The following is a 15,715-nucleotide window of genomic DNA, read 5'->3' as shown; positions in this document are numbered from 1 at the left end:
CGTATCCGTACAACGTGTTTTCCGCGCTACTCCCAGAATTTAACTTAAGCGGCTGCTAGCTGGGGACTGTACACTACTAAGTGTAACGATCTGACCATGCTTTTCTGTCAAAATTTCATTTTCTTAGATACACCGAGTAGATAATATATAATCTTTCTTTAAACTGTTATTCCTGTTTGTCGTTTATTTGCACTCTGGTAGTCTAAATCTACTGATTTAGCTAGTAATTATAACAAAGCTGAACATTCGCAAATCCCGTCAACCACATAGCAAACAGCTATTGGCATTCACCCGTTTGGCTTTATTCCGCTCAGCTCGTATAGCCCTGTCCGCTTTTGTCTGCAGGAAAGTTTATTCCTAAATGCGACCGAGATTCCTGTGGCAGAGGCATCACATACTCTATGCATGCATTCAAAAATCAACTTATGATTCATTCAGAAATCAACTTGGAATACGTTCAAAAATATTAAGAAATCAACAGCAATGCGTTTCTAAATCATATGAATAATCCACAGACCAACACGCTCTGGATGCTAGACGCTTTGTGAAACAAGGTTTTTTCCCTCAAGAATATGAATTTGGCGTCCCCCCCCCCCCCCCTGAAACTGTCGATTTTTACGGGTAGCATCTGGCTGCTTGCTGCTGCTGCTTGTACAGCTAACAGCCACACTTCAGCAGCCAGAAGCGGGTGAATGTACAACTCATAGGCGACTCAACTGCGCATGCGCATAATGCGACTCGCAAGTGATCAAACTGATGTAATGGGAACAGTTGTTGTCGTAGTTGTTTTTGGGGAAGGAGACCAGACAGCGTCGTCATCGGTCTCATCGGATTAGGGAAGGATGGGGGAGGAAGTCGGACGTGCCCTTTCAGAGGAGCCCTCCCGGCATTTGCCTGGAATGATTTAGGGAAATCACGAAAAACCTAAATCAGGATGGCCGGACTCGGGATTGAACCGTCGTCCTCCCGAATGCGAGTCCAGTGTCTAACCACTGCGCCACCTCGCTCGGTAAAAGCTAACTAACCTAAGGACGTCACACAACAGCCAGTCATCACGACGCAGAGAAAATCCCTGATCCCGCCGGGAATCGAACCCGGGAACCCGGGCGCGGGAAGCGTTTATTGCTGCAGTATTATTCTGTAGTAAGGGGGATACAGTTATATCCTTTGTTAGAATATCGCTTCTTAGAAGCCGAAAACACAAAAATTTCACTGAAAACTAAAACAATGAAAAATTCCCGGAATTATAAAATATTCCCGGGTTTTTCCCGAATCTCCCGGTTGTCCCGGGTCGTATACACCCTGTCATTACATCATTCAGAAGCCATACTGGAAATTACCGATAACTCGCGTCACAAATATGCGCAGTAATGTTCAGATCCGTTTTGTTTCTTTTTATACCAACTTAAAAGTAAGACGCAGTAAAACGGAGCAAACGAAATAAAACCGTGGACGGAACAGCCCGGTCTGTACTCGTCCGGGACGTGGGGACTCCCGCGGGGCGGCGTGCTCACGTGTGAGGCGCGTGCGACGCCTCTCCGTGCACAGGCTGCGAACGTCTTCAAACGTACCTCTACACTAGCGACGAACGCTGCCCAATACCGAAAAATACTGAACCTGCCGATTCCAGCCACATTTCCATCCACGACGACGTCAAAACAGACATAAAACTCTTCAGAATCAAACATGCGTAAAATACGTGCCACAGCAAGAATTATTGTTGCTATAACATTCCATTTCTTTGGCTTCGCTGACAACCGTACTGTGAACCTGTCAACTAGCCTAGGCCTCGGGCTATGCAACAGATCAGTTTTCCACCACAGCCTACATTACAAAAAATAATCTACCGGTATGTAAAGTTAAAATTAACAATTTATAGTTATGGTACTCAAATTTGCGTTTTATGACGATATGCGGTCTAAGTGATACACATCTTACGGTGTGCAGTCTAACTGACACACATTTTCAGGACTGTTTGTCAAGTCAAAGTGTCGATAAATGCGACGTCAGGGGCTGCCCGTTACTCCAGAGCAGTGACTTACCGTCAATTACATGTGAGGCTTCTGTAACAGTACATGGCTAAACGAAGTATTAACTACAGGTTTCAGTCAAATATAATCAGCAAATGTCTCCACAAATGTTCTAATTCTGGCGTGATTCACTCTTCTGACGGAAACTAGTAACAGAAATCTACCTCGATGCTCGCAATTATAGCGCTGAAAATGAGAAATTGAATCCAAATTCTGCCGTCGTTATAGGTTGCATATAAAAATTTACACTGCTCTTTAATCGTGTCATTTCAATCTCAAGTAAAGAAGTTGGTAAATGACAGCGTCATAATCACTTTCATTCTTTGGTCACATAAGATGCGACTAATGCGCAAGCTCAGTTACGACAATTTTTCTACACGAGCTGCACACAACACGACGCGTCTCAAAGATCGCTGATGCGTTGCTTTGTCAAGACACAACGCTCTCTTATCAGACAAATATTAACACGAGAACAGCCAAACAAAGTGTTGTATGCTGCAAAAAGAATTGTGGCGTGTGATCGCTTCCGTTTCATCGGCAAATCTCAACCGAGACGTCACAGAACAATAATAAATAATACGAAAGGTTTATTTCACGAAGCACAAACATTACGATGAATTCTCCAGAATTCGCCAACTACTAACCAAATCTTCGCCTCAGTTCAACCAGGATGTTGCGGAAAGCAACAGATCGCTCGTGCATCACAACCTCAACTCCAGATAATTGTGAAAATAGTGAAATGAACGCGAGTGCTGCGTTTGATCGCCGGAACCATGTCGGCACGACGCCAAGTGTTGTGAATCGCGAGTGGATCACAGGATTCGGAACGCCCACGCACAAAACAAATTCCGACGTCTGAATACTTTGCAGACGACTTAAAGTGTGTAATATCTGACGTTAAGCACGTAAGCGAGAAAATAGGAACGGTTTGAAAATATTCTTAACGTGTGTTCCAACTCGCGAAGTGCTCATTCCCAAGTACTTGTTGAATAACGTCCGCGTATTTCAGCCGTGTGCGTTACGTTACGTCCAGACACGCCAACTTTCCAACTGTGATAATTTCCTCACTGTGTGCAAACCGTAATGGCAGATTATACCTCTGAATATTACGACAATATTTTAGACGTTTAAATTCGGCCAAATTAAGCGAAATGCTGAAAAACAAATTGTCAGCCGTGCAAGCCGCCGCATAGGCAACCTGCAATCGTTCTCGGCTTGCGGGCTGGCGGTCCAGCATTACAGACAACCACGGCTGCTGGAGTCTGGAATCGGTGGCGGAACACGCCGTCTCGCAGTAAAATTCCCTCAGTCCGAAGTGCTGAATTTGAAGGTCTTCGCATACTGGCGTCCTAATACCATTGGTTATTTCGTCGCAGTGACGTAATCAGGAACGCGTGGTTTTCGTTTTCAACAACAGTGGTACGAGAATTCTGCAGGATTCGACACTGGCAGATCGAAACGCTGCCCGGCCGAATGTGGCGGTATTTTCCATTTGGTTCCACGTTATTCTCGCTCAAGTTATCAGCGATTAAACGACTGAAAGAAGGCGATAAATAACGAGTAATAAATTACTAAACACTAGACACGCTGTTTCAACACACTATTCGCCATCCCTCTGTTCGTACCGATCCTAATTTTTTAACGTAAGAATGTATTAGGCAGGAGCAGCAGTTGCTTGACGTTGCCCTGCCGTGAGTTACGGGACAAACCACACAGAAGCGTGCAGAACAACATCCGCCGCTTCCACATAATCCAGTGGAGCCCTGCTGCCCGCCTCACCTGTCTCTAGTGTTCTCGCCGAGGCTGGACCGAGCCGCACTCTGCTACACGCCTGGCCGCTCCCTCACAACTGGGCCGCACAGGCAGCCGGGGCGCGCGGCTGCCCCCACCCGGCGACGACGTCACGGGGCGGGGTTGCCAGGCAGGCGAGGGAACGGCTGCGGCAGGGCGGGCGAGGCGCCCACGTCGCTGTCGCCACGGCACTCCGCTGCTCGACTCGCCGCGGCTCACATCGTTACCGTCGCTCGCGCACGCCGACGCCACTAGCCCGACGCCACGGCTGGACGGAAAGGGTAGCAGGTTGCAGCCGCACTGGAAATTCCCATCCGTGCGATGGGGAACAACAGCGGCCGCCAACGGCAGCCAAAGCGCAGGCGCACTCAGCAGAAGAGCAAGATTCAGCGGTGCTACAAGTGGCGGCAGCTGGGCCATACAGAGCGCGACTGCGAGAACGCCGTCGCCTGCTCGAAGTGCGCGGCGGCTCACGACACGCGCAGCTGCACGAAGCCTCGTGGGGCGGCCAGCAGCTACGCGAACTGCGGCGGCCGACACGCCGCCAACTCGCGTAGCTGCAGCTGCCTCAGGGAGTCACGTCGTCAGCCCGCCGTACCACGCGCTGCGGCGGCGTCAGGCCCCCACAACCGCACGAGTGGTCGACTGTGAAGAGCGGACAAATTGAATAGCTGGCCGGCGGCCATTAGAGTGGTAAACTGACGCGCGGAGTTCGAATGTTTATACATCGCTTTTGGTTGTAAAATGCCTTCCCTAGAGTTAGGTCACAAACATAACGCCTCATTTAAATACGTTACTACAATATAGTTTTTAATTTATGAACAAACAGCAACTAGTCACTCTTTATGAATTTATGTTACGTAGTACATGGAATCTGCCGTAGCTAAAAGTTATGCACTGGACCCCTAGCATTTTTCGTAGTTCATTTACGTTAGATGTACGCAAAATGCATCAAAATAGTCCAAGATTTGCCCACTATGTTAATAGATATTTTCTGACTCTACCTTGCTTTAGATTTTATGATGAAAAGTGCGTTATATATGGCGTAGTGCTTTGGCAACTCACGACCAAATTATCAAGTTTCAACCTAACCTAGACCATCAAAACACTACCGATGAGCCAGCTACAACAAACAAGACTTCAGGCAGGCAACCAGTATCGCATTAGTCACAATATTTACTTTCGTAGATGTACACTTCAGTTTATATGTGTGGTTTTTTCATATAATAAATAAAACTCAACAACTGTTCCATCGAGAGAAGTTATGAAATCAGATTACAATTACACACATTCAGTTGCATTTTATAACGATAAAAAGCCTGCTAACTCAAATTTCGTGTTGCTTGCAACTCAACTTTTATAGTTAAAATAAAATGTGGTTCACAAAGAAAAATTTATCTTCCGCTGTATATGGTCTGGAAAACGAAAGATGGATGGAACAGCAACATCTTTCAGCTTCCTGCGATTTACGTAATTTTCAAGGAAACAACTTTCTTCAAAATGACCGGAACATATAAAATGGTATTCTGTCGGTCGGAAATCTTGCCTCCTGACAGTGTGTAACCATTTTTGTAACAGCTTTGGTTTTGAGAAAGGAAACCTGCAAATATATGCACAGACATTATGCTAATACCGTGTTACAAAAACATTTACTAACCAAGTGCACTGACATACAAAACAACTTAAATCGCTACACAACTCTTCACCATTGTACTTCTTTTGATTGGAACGTACAGACAGTAGAATTACGAGTAACAAATACTGTATGTACGCCCCAACAAATATACAACGTTGAATCAGGGTCTTCATAAACAACAGTACTACACAACACATCAGACTACAACCACTATAATGGCGTCCAGCCGAAGGTTCAAATTATCCCGCGACTGCAGCGCCACCAGTGAGTCTAGTTATTTTTTACAAGGTCTTTGGGCGGCGTCCAGCGCCATGGCGGCCGCCCCCCCCCCCCCCTCGCTACGGCCAGGGGTGCGAGCCGCGCCGTCACGAAGCAGAAGCCGCCACTGACGACGCCACGGCCGGCCTCCGAGTCCCCTTTGCGGCAGAACGGGCCGCGCTCAAAGGAGAACTTGTCGAAGTTCATCGGCAGCTCCAGCAGCTGCGCGAGGAGCTGCGTGTTCTGAACAAGAATATGGTTCCCACGCCCGCCCCCCCCCCCCCTGCGGTGCGCCCGGTGGGGGTGGACGCCGTCACGCAGACGGACCTGCTGTCGCAGAAGGACGTGGCCACTCAAACGCACGTCGCCCCGGAACCTGTAGCAATACAGGAGACCGGGGAGACGCCCACGGACGTGGCACCGTCCTCTCCTTCCACAACTCCTGGCGGGAAGGCAACACAGAGGGGGAAGCAAGAAGAGGATGGCAATCTTCGCACGGGCATCATACCCTTCCCGGACAGCACGAACGTGCCAAACGTGCTCAATAAGATTGCCACCGTGGTACGGGATGGGCGCTTCAACGCCCAAAAGAACCCGTACCTCTTCGCCCAGGCGGAAGGGGTACGGAAGCCGTCGCTCCCGCACAGGCCGTTTGAGATACGTGGCGGGCATCGGGCAATTCTGCTCGAGTACGTCACCAAGAAAGATCTCAACACCATCAACGCGAACCCAGTCTTCACGCCGCGCGACTGGGAATACATCCTAGAGGACGCAGTCGTGCGGCCGAGGAACGAGGTTCGCGACGGCACGAGGAAGCTGTCTGCAGACCTGCAGACAGCGCTGCAGAACGTCCCTCGCGTGACAAAGAAGACCTAAAACATCAAAGTCCACTAGTATGTCTCCCTGCTAGTAGCCAGGCCAGGACAGACACCCGACAACCACAGGACAAACCATACAGTGAGGCCACATCACCATCGCATCACCAGAAACAGGAGGAACGACTGTAATAAGTCTAAACTCCTATACCTCGGGCCAAGGCCAAGGCCCGTTTGTAAAGCGTAAAGCGTAAGCCGTCGCCACTGCCGGGCCGCCTGCCTCCTTGCCCGCCACAGTCCGCTTATCTCGTACCGCGCTATGCGGCTGCTGACACAAACCCCGATCACATGGGGCTCCCAAAAGCGGATTTCGTGAACCGATTTCCCAACACCACTACTGGGTGGTCATGTAAAGACTTTAAAATCAGTTCTGCAAAACCACTTCTAGTTGCCAGTTTTCCAATTCCGCAACCGATTTTCGCTCCGGTGTAAAAGCAACCGGTCCTGAAATGTGCTTGTGCTCTCAGCATTCGCGTTATTTTTAAAAATTTTTGGGTAATATGGATAGAGTGGCTTTTTCTACAGTGTAGGATGAGTGTAAATGTTAAACTATTTACAACTCGTCTGATTGAACAGAAATAGCGATTGTGCTGACTAAATCAGAAAGTGTAACAGCTCTTCTCCACGCGCCAGCAAATGCGCTTCAGACCTTAATATGTGAACAAGACGGCAAAAAACAGTTTTCTTCTTTCAGAAGATGTGTCTCACGTACACGTAGTGACGGGTGCCGTTTTAAGTCGCGTACACACTAGGACGTAGGCTGGGGTGACTTAAATAGTCCCTTTTTTAAAGAGGCCGCCCTTTTTCTCGTTCTGCGTCCCGTTGTCCAGCAGAATATACAACGGGTTACCAAATACCCCATTCCTTCGACATCAGGAGTAACCATTTTTTTTGGCTTCATTTTGTGTTTTGTATTTATTTTAACATCAATTTAGCATCACAGACATGGTTTTTTAACATTTTAATGAGTCTTGGAACGAAGAAGCTGCATTTTGGTCACCGCATGAGGAGAGGTCCGAACAGGAGATTTTCCGCCATCGTGCTCACTGCTAGTGGCGTATGAATCACCTTGGCGACTTGTATCGATGATTTGCTACTGCAGAAATGGACAGATGTAACAAGTTTTCGTTGAAAGAACGTTATAGGGCTATCAGTGTTCAATTGTATTTGTAGTTACGACTTAGTTATTCTCTGTTTATGACAAATTTGTAGTAGATGCAACCGGCACGATGTCCTCGGAGTTTTACAGACAACAATGAGAAGTAGACAACAGTTGAAACACTGGGTTCGGAGAGCTCGCTTTAGTGCGCTCCATTGTTGTTTCCTGCATGTGTAACTAACTCGTGCCCGTTAATACGAGGGAAAGAAAGTGTTCTTCCTCTAAAACCATGAAGGAAGAGTCCCCTTTCTTTAAGGAAAGCACGACTATACGAGGGTAGAATGTGCGCCGTGTCGTTTGGTATTTTTCACTGAACATTGGGGACGTGTCGACAAAACGCAGCGCACAAAGTTTCTGCAAGAATTTCTAGCAGCATAACTTTCTTTGTAACTACGCATAAACTACAAACAGAGGAACAGAAAAGTTCCGCTACGGAAGAAGTGCTGTTTGGGTTCCATACCGCAAAACACGGTCGTTCTTTCCGTTCTATGGCCTTCATGGCTCTTCTTATCAGAGACGAATTTGAGAACAACTACACAAAATGCGAGTCGATCTTCATGAACGTTTTATAGCCATACAAATTGCGAGAAGTTCACGCAGAATTTGAGTTCTAATGTTCAAATGTGTGTGAAATCTTATGGGACTTAACTGCTAAGGTCACCAGTCCCTAAGCTTACACACTACTTAACCTAAATTATCCTAAGGACAAACACACACACCCTTGCCCGAGGGAGGACTCGAACCTCCTGCGGGACCAGCCGCTCAGTCCATGACTGCAGCGTCTGAGACCGCTCGGCTAATCCCGCGCCAGAATTTGAGGATGCTGATAGTCCGTTTGTGTGAGTGATAGCTGAGGCATCAAATCACAAAATCTTGAAGCTGGTGACAATCCTAACTAGATAATTCATTCATACAAAACTTGTTCAATCCAACGTAATACATCTTCAGAACATTAGTCGAGAAATGGCGGAATTATTAGCTAGCTTGAGTCTGGGTATTTTAAAAAAGAAAAATATGGTTGACAAGATTGTCACATTTTGTACAAATGACTGTAATACCAAACTTGGTGAATACAAGAGGGCAGGAATAAACAATGGTTATTCCAAACTTAACAGTGTTCTCGAGATTAACTTTCAAGGCATTGGTTGTGCAGTCCATGTGGTACAAGTGGAGATCAAGTGCAGAAATTCTTCCCATTAACATAGAAAAAGTTGTGAATTAAATTTTTCAGTATTTTGACATTTACATTCGGTGTGTGTATGGGGACTCAAATCATTCTGTGATTTCGTTGATATAGAATACAAACAAGTTCTAGGTAGTATTAACACTAAATGTTTGTCATTGTTGCCGGGTGTTACAAGAGTTATTGATATGCATGAACCTTTGAAATCTTATTTTCTGTCTCAAGATAGGTGTCCCAAATTGCTGAAACAATTTGAGAACCCACAGACACGTCTTTGGCTTTATTTCACACAAAGCTAATGAAAATGTGTTCAAAAATTGGAAAGAACCACAGTTCCGCAATCAGCTGAAGAGTTGGAGCTGTCAATTGTAATTAACTTGAAAAAGAAAGGCGTTTTCAGTCTGGTACGGCACAGTTGTCAGTTCATTTTATGACACTTTTGTAACTTGTTTAGAAAAGTCAACTTCTCCGTTTCTACCTCTGAAATCATTTCATTGTGTAACACTGAAAATTTCCGTTTCTTGGGCTTAACTTTTAAATTGTATGATAAATCTTGAGACAGTAGACTGATGTGCAACATTTCAGATGAGATTGGATGCGTGAACAACATTGCATGCCAGAAACATGAGGAATGGGAAAAAAACTAATTTGGAAACAAGTAAGTCATGGTGTGGTGGATTCCATACACTTCAAATCACAGGTACTTCATGTAGAAATATAGAGACACATGGGAGTTTTGCTCTTGCTGCACCAGGCACAAATGCTGTTGTGGAAAGTGTGTTTTCAACTGTGAATTCCATTTGGATAGATAAGAAAAACCGTTTTACCACTAAACTGTTGCAGCAATTGGAATAGTTAAGACTCATTATGCAGATTTTACCTGCAACGAGTTCTGCAATCTGCTATTAACCAAGTCAAAGCTTTTGAAAGGTATTAGGTCTTCTGATAAGCACAAAGTTAGTTCAGCTGGTTCAAATGGCTCTAAGCACTATGGAACTTAACCTCTGAGGTCATCAGTCGCCTAGACTTAGAACTACGTACACCCAAATAACCTAAGGACATCACACACACACCCATGCCTGAGGCAGGATTCGAACCTGCGACCGTAGCAGCAGCGCGGTTCCAGACTGAAGCGCCTTGAACCGCTCGGCCACAGCGGCTGGCACAATGTTAGTAGCAGTGTTCGTGATAGAGTAGATAAACGGTTTACATATTTTTGATGTCTACATTTGAGTCCATTTGTTAGAAAACGTTTAATCAGTTTCTGAGTATTTAGCATTGTAATCAGTTCTTGGAAAAACAATGATGTGTTATAGGATGCTCTGCCATTATAAGCCTGTTTCGAAGTGTCTTGTTAAATTATGAGCCTTTTCGCTTTTATTTATTTTAGTAAAGCGATTCAGCCATATATGCAGAATATTTTCTTTTTGCCTAGTGACCCGATTTGTTCCAATTTTTTTTATCCCAGTTTTTCGCAAATGTCCCGTTTTCTCACGTGGGAAATCTGGTCACCCTAGCCTAGGCCAACGAATGGCAGCAACCGCTCCGTTGGCCGACGAAGCGGCTGACCTCGGTTGCGATTCGGTCTACGTTTGGTTGGCGTTGGAATCCCACAGCTAGTGGTCACGCCTGTTCGTGTTCGTGGGTTCAGTAGCGATTAGTTGTGTCTCTGGAACGGGTGTGTATTTAAGTTTTTGAGGGTAGCCACAGGTCGCACTGAGTATGTTTTATTGCCTGGTCTCGTTCTTTAATTCAACAAGAGCGCCATCAGTAACTCTGGATTTTATAGTTCAAGTACAGTATTTGGCCGTTATACTACGTTCATCGTAAGAATAAACCTGATGTAATCGTTACACCATGTATTATTCCACTTTTCCTGGAATCTCATCGAGTTGCGTTTCACATGGAGCGGAAGCCGAGCTGACTGGAGTAAAAAAAAAAGATGGTTCAAATGGCTCTGAGCACTATGGGACTTAACTTCTGAGGTCATCAGTCCCCTAGAACTTAGAACTACTTAAACATAACTAACCTAAGGACATCACAAACATCCATGCCTGAGGCAGGATTCGAACCTGCGACCGTAGCAGCAGCGCGGTTCCAGACTGAAGCGCCTTGAACCGCTCGGCCACAGCGGCTGGCACAATGTTAGTAGCAGTGTTCGTGATAGAGTAGATAAACGGTTTACATATTTTTGATGTCTACATTTGAGTCCATTTGTTAGAAAACGTTTAATCAGTTTCTGAGTATTTAGCATTGTAATCAGTTCTTGGAAAAACAATGATGTGTTATAGGATGCTCTGCCATTATAAGCCTGTTTCGAAGTGTCTTGTTAAATTATGAGCCTTTTCGCTTTTATTTATTTTAGTAAAGCGATTCAGCCATATATGCAGAATATTTTCTTTTTGCCTAGTGACCCGATTTGTTCCAATTTTTTTTATCCCAGTTTTTCGCAAATGTCCCGTTTTCTCACGTGGGAAATCTGGTCACCCTAGCCTAGGCCAACGAATGGCAGCAACCGCTCCGTTGGCCGACGAAGCGGCTGACCTCGGTTGCGATTCGGTCTACGTTTGGTTGGCGTTGGAATCCCACAGCTAGTGGTCACGCCTGTTCGTGTTCGTGGGTTCAGTAGCGATTAGTTGTGTCTCTGGAACGGGTGTGTATTTAAGTTTTTGAGGGTAGCCACAGGTCGCACTGAGTATGTTTTATTGCCTGGTCTCGTTCTTTAATTCAACAAGAGCGCCATCAGTAACTCTGGATTTTATAGTTCAAGTACAGTATTTGGCCGTTATACTACGTTCATCGTAAGAATAAACCTGATGTAATCGTTACACCATGTATTATTCCACTTTTCCTGGAATCTCATCGAGTTGCGTTTCACATGGAGCGAAAGCCGAACTGACTGGAGTACAAAAAAAAATGGTTCAAATGGCTCTGAGCACTATGGGACTTAACTTCTGAGGTCATCAGTCCCCTAGAACTTAGAACTACTTAAACATAACTAACCTAAGGACATCACAAACATCCATGCCAGAGGCAGGATTCGAACCTGCGATCGTAGCGGTCTCGCGGTTCCAGACTGTAGCGCCTAGAACCACTCGGCCACTCCGGCCGGCGACTGGAGTAAAGTACGATGATAAGGATACGTTTTGCGCTGTGCGTTACGCGTACATCGACTGAGCGACAGAACGGGACAACAGCTTTACCACCGCGTTTAACTTTGAGAGCACTAACCTGCAGTGATTTGAACGTTGCAGTTAAATCGTAAGAAGGGACGAGCACACAAATAATGTAGCTTCGAAAGTCATTTAATTTTAAAAGAGAACGTAATACTGCTTAGCTATAGTCCAGCAATAAAGCATGTTTCTTAGGGGACCAGACAGAAAGCATTACACGCGCTCGTTCTTAGCTAACATAGTGTTGTAATTAAAAAGAGGGGTGATGCAAATTCCTAACTTGAACGCAGGGTAATCGATCTGCGTGAGGTATGTGTGACGCAAAAGTGTATTCTAAGGATTTCACCATACAGTTAAATACTGAAGCCACGGAACGGATTACTTACGGTCAGTCGCCTGGTGTTGTCTCAATTCCTCCCGCATGCGAATCCGAGAAAGGCATTTCAGTACTGGGCCTGTCATCAACCACGTCGGTGACGACTCGATCAACAACAGAACTCACATCCTGTCACAAGCGCGACAGCGAGCGCAAGTGGAGATTGCAAAATTCGTAATTTACCTGCAGCTGTGCCTGCAACACAAGCGCCATTGTCTCACACTGCTCCGCACACTTGTAACAACACACCGATGTCTCGTAATGCCGCATGTTTAACATCCATCTCCGCCGGTGAAGGGTTACTTAGAAACAGGCAGTTTGCCACGTATTCGTCAGACGGAAAGCGGATAAACCAGGTGGTTTTTATCAGTGCGTTCCACAACGGCATGGAGGCTCAAGAGATAAGATTTGTTGTTGGTTACACCCAAGGTGACGTTCTTTTGTGGGCCACTGAAATGGCGGGACGTTGTCACAGTTACGAGCAATCTGAACGCGCTTGTGTAAATACTGGTTGGAAGCCGTTCAAGAAAGATTAAGACGAAGTCTTTAAACAGACTGCATTTAGTGGCAAGCTTGAAAGCTTTCGAAGAGTATTTAAGTACGACCACATGTTGGACAATTCCCATATCACAGGTGAATGTACTGGAGATACTGAAGAGCCGACTTCCGCCACACATAAGGGAAAAACCACATCAGAACACAACACGATACTGAGTACTTTTTGTCAGTTTTGGATTCCATCGACCTGATTTATGAAGAGGCGCCACGGCAACACAAAGCAGTAGATGAAGAAACACCTCAACCCGTCTTTGGAAACTAACCTGTAAGTAATAATGTTACTACGCAACAAATACGGCAACCATACCCGACACAGTACATACAAAAAGGGATGGATTTGGTAATGAAAATGGGAAAAACAAAAGATTTAGGCGAGGTTGTCAGAACAATAGGAACAATTACAACGGGCAAGCGAACTACGGTCCGCCAGTACAAGGCTATGTTCTGTCAGTGAACTGAAGAGCGAGCGAGCAAGTCCCCACTGTGCCTACCCAGCTACGTCACGAGGCGCTTCTACAGGCTGTAGTGCCGGAGAAGCGTCTCGCGGGCCCCGAGGAATCATGACGTCACATCATGACATGACGTCGTCTCTCACGCTAGCCAATATCGCTGGTAGTTTTCGAAACGCGGATATTCTTTGAACATGACATGCTAATGCCTTGTGGGTGTATAATGGCAGGTTTTGTGATTTGTGTGCGTTAAAGCTTTTCAATCACGGAAAAAAATTGACAATACTTGCTGCAAAAGCAGATGCTTGCAGAGGAGAAAGGATAGTTTATATTCCAGATAATGGATGGTAAGTAACTTCCGTTAGTAATCTTATAATGCTCAAGAGAAGTAAAGTGTGTGGTAAATGTACTGAAATTTCATTATTTGTGCCTATAGTATTCTGATGCATTATGTTACCCAGTAAAGTTTCGTTCAATGCATCTATGTGGATTATTTGTGGTAACGGCGTATTCTCATAACAAATGGCTTCGGTATTTAAGTTGCAATCATCGTAACTTTTTCGTGATCAAAAATTGTGTAGTAACTATTCTAACGTCAGTAACCTGCACATTTGAAAACTTTTGAATGTTCAAAATTACATCGTTCATCATAGTATTTTTTACAGTAAAATAGGTATGAATTGCAGTGACTGAATCCAAATTTGTGAGTGATGTAATCTGTTTTTGTAATGGATGTTTCAGTTTCTGAAGTGAAAATCCAAAGAGAAGACAGCGAGAAGTAGCTTTTTGTCTGTTTCATGGTTTATAGGCCTACTGGGGAAACTCGCCATGTAAAAAACCTAGTAACGCATCAAGCTTGGTACCTCTATGGTGATGTGGAAATCCAAGCGTTGTTAATAAAGAAATTAATTCAGTGTGTGTTTCTTTTGATTCCTTTACCATGTTGCTTATAGTAGACCAAATTTAATTAAAATACCCAAGTGATAATTTCAACATAAATTGGACTAAGGGCATACCTGTTTCTAATGGCTTTGCTTCTTCTCAGAGGCAAAGTATGAACATTTACCTTCCTCAGGCATGTGTGTTCACTAGTCATTTATGGCAAAAGAAATCACTGACTGAAAGCATAATTTGCTTGGTAGACATAATTGGAAATGGCCTTTTTAGTTATAATTTTACATTTTTGTATTACAGTACTCCCAGAGAGATTAACTTATGCATTTCTTGACCCTGACATGATTAGTAATGGATGTTTCACCACCAGGTCAGGCATAAAGCATTAAGTGTCCTGCTCTGCTGTGAGCAGCATGGTAGTCAATGAGTTAAGCAGGCATTTAGGAACTTTGAGTGTGAAGTATATGAATCTGTCCAGTCATGGCTAAAAAGAACAGCTAGAATGCTAATTACTGTTTCAGGAATTATCCTTTACACAGTTAAATATGTATCTAAAAATGAATTCATGAATAACTTTGTAGTCACTTAATCGTTTGGTTTTGTAAGACATTTAAATAAAAATACTGCAGACCCAAAAATAGTCTGGAAATGGCAAGGAATATCAAATATAAGTAAATATTTTTCCTCAGTAAGATTAATGTGTAAAATTGCTGATACCTGGTTGTTACCATATATCTGCTGCGACCACCAGCACCTTCATGCCAGCCAACGGGTTAATACACAAAATAGGGCAGTGCAAGACTTGGTCCGTGATTCTCATTGGTTGAAGCAACTAAAATCAAATTTCTGAGGTGTGCTGGAACTGTGTTATTGGTATATTCCCCAGCATGATTTAAAATTTTTGCATTGAAATGGCACTGACAGTGCGTAATATATTTTGCAAATGAGAATAGATACTAAAAAATTTATGTGGGAATATATTTCAAGAAACCATTTCATACCGAACCTGACAATTATATTGACACACAAGTAAACCCACCTGAATGGCACACTGGGTTACGCAAGCATTAGCTGTAGGTGTAGAATAGGTAATTTACATGGAAAACTTTTCATACAAATTTTATTATAAAGCACACTAAATTTAAGGGAAAGGTGCAATGTCTAGATGAGATAAACTTGGACACACAAGAACTGGTTTTGCTCAGATATATGGAAAATTAACTGTAGTATTATATGACATACAACACATCTGAGGTGCAAATTTGTGGAGAGGAGAGATTGCATTGAACCTGTTGTGTATGGTGCACATTTTGTTGCAGTGCTGGGATGATGT

At 44.5% G+C, this 15,715-nt stretch overlaps 1 protein-coding gene across 1 annotated transcript in view; it reads right to left on the bottom strand.

The window, feature by feature from the left end:
* Nucleotides 1–3,947, bottom strand: part of LOC126426787 (ankyrin repeat domain-containing protein 65-like) — a 45,757-nt gene extending 41,810 nt beyond the window's left edge. Inside the window, exon 1 of the mRNA XM_050088782.1 lies at nucleotides 3,810–3,947. The gene's annotated coding sequence lies outside the window, so the exon portion shown is untranslated. The remainder of the gene's footprint in view (nucleotides 1–3,809) is intronic.
* Nucleotides 3,948–15,715: the final 11,768 nt, after the last annotated feature.

This window comes from Schistocerca serialis, chromosome 11 (genome assembly GCF_023864345.2).
Source record: "Schistocerca serialis cubense isolate TAMUIC-IGC-003099 chromosome 11, iqSchSeri2.2, whole genome shotgun sequence".
Taxonomy (NCBI): Eukaryota; Metazoa; Arthropoda; class Insecta; order Orthoptera; family Acrididae; genus Schistocerca; species Schistocerca serialis.
This window is presented reverse-complemented; position numbering and strand designations above follow the sequence as displayed.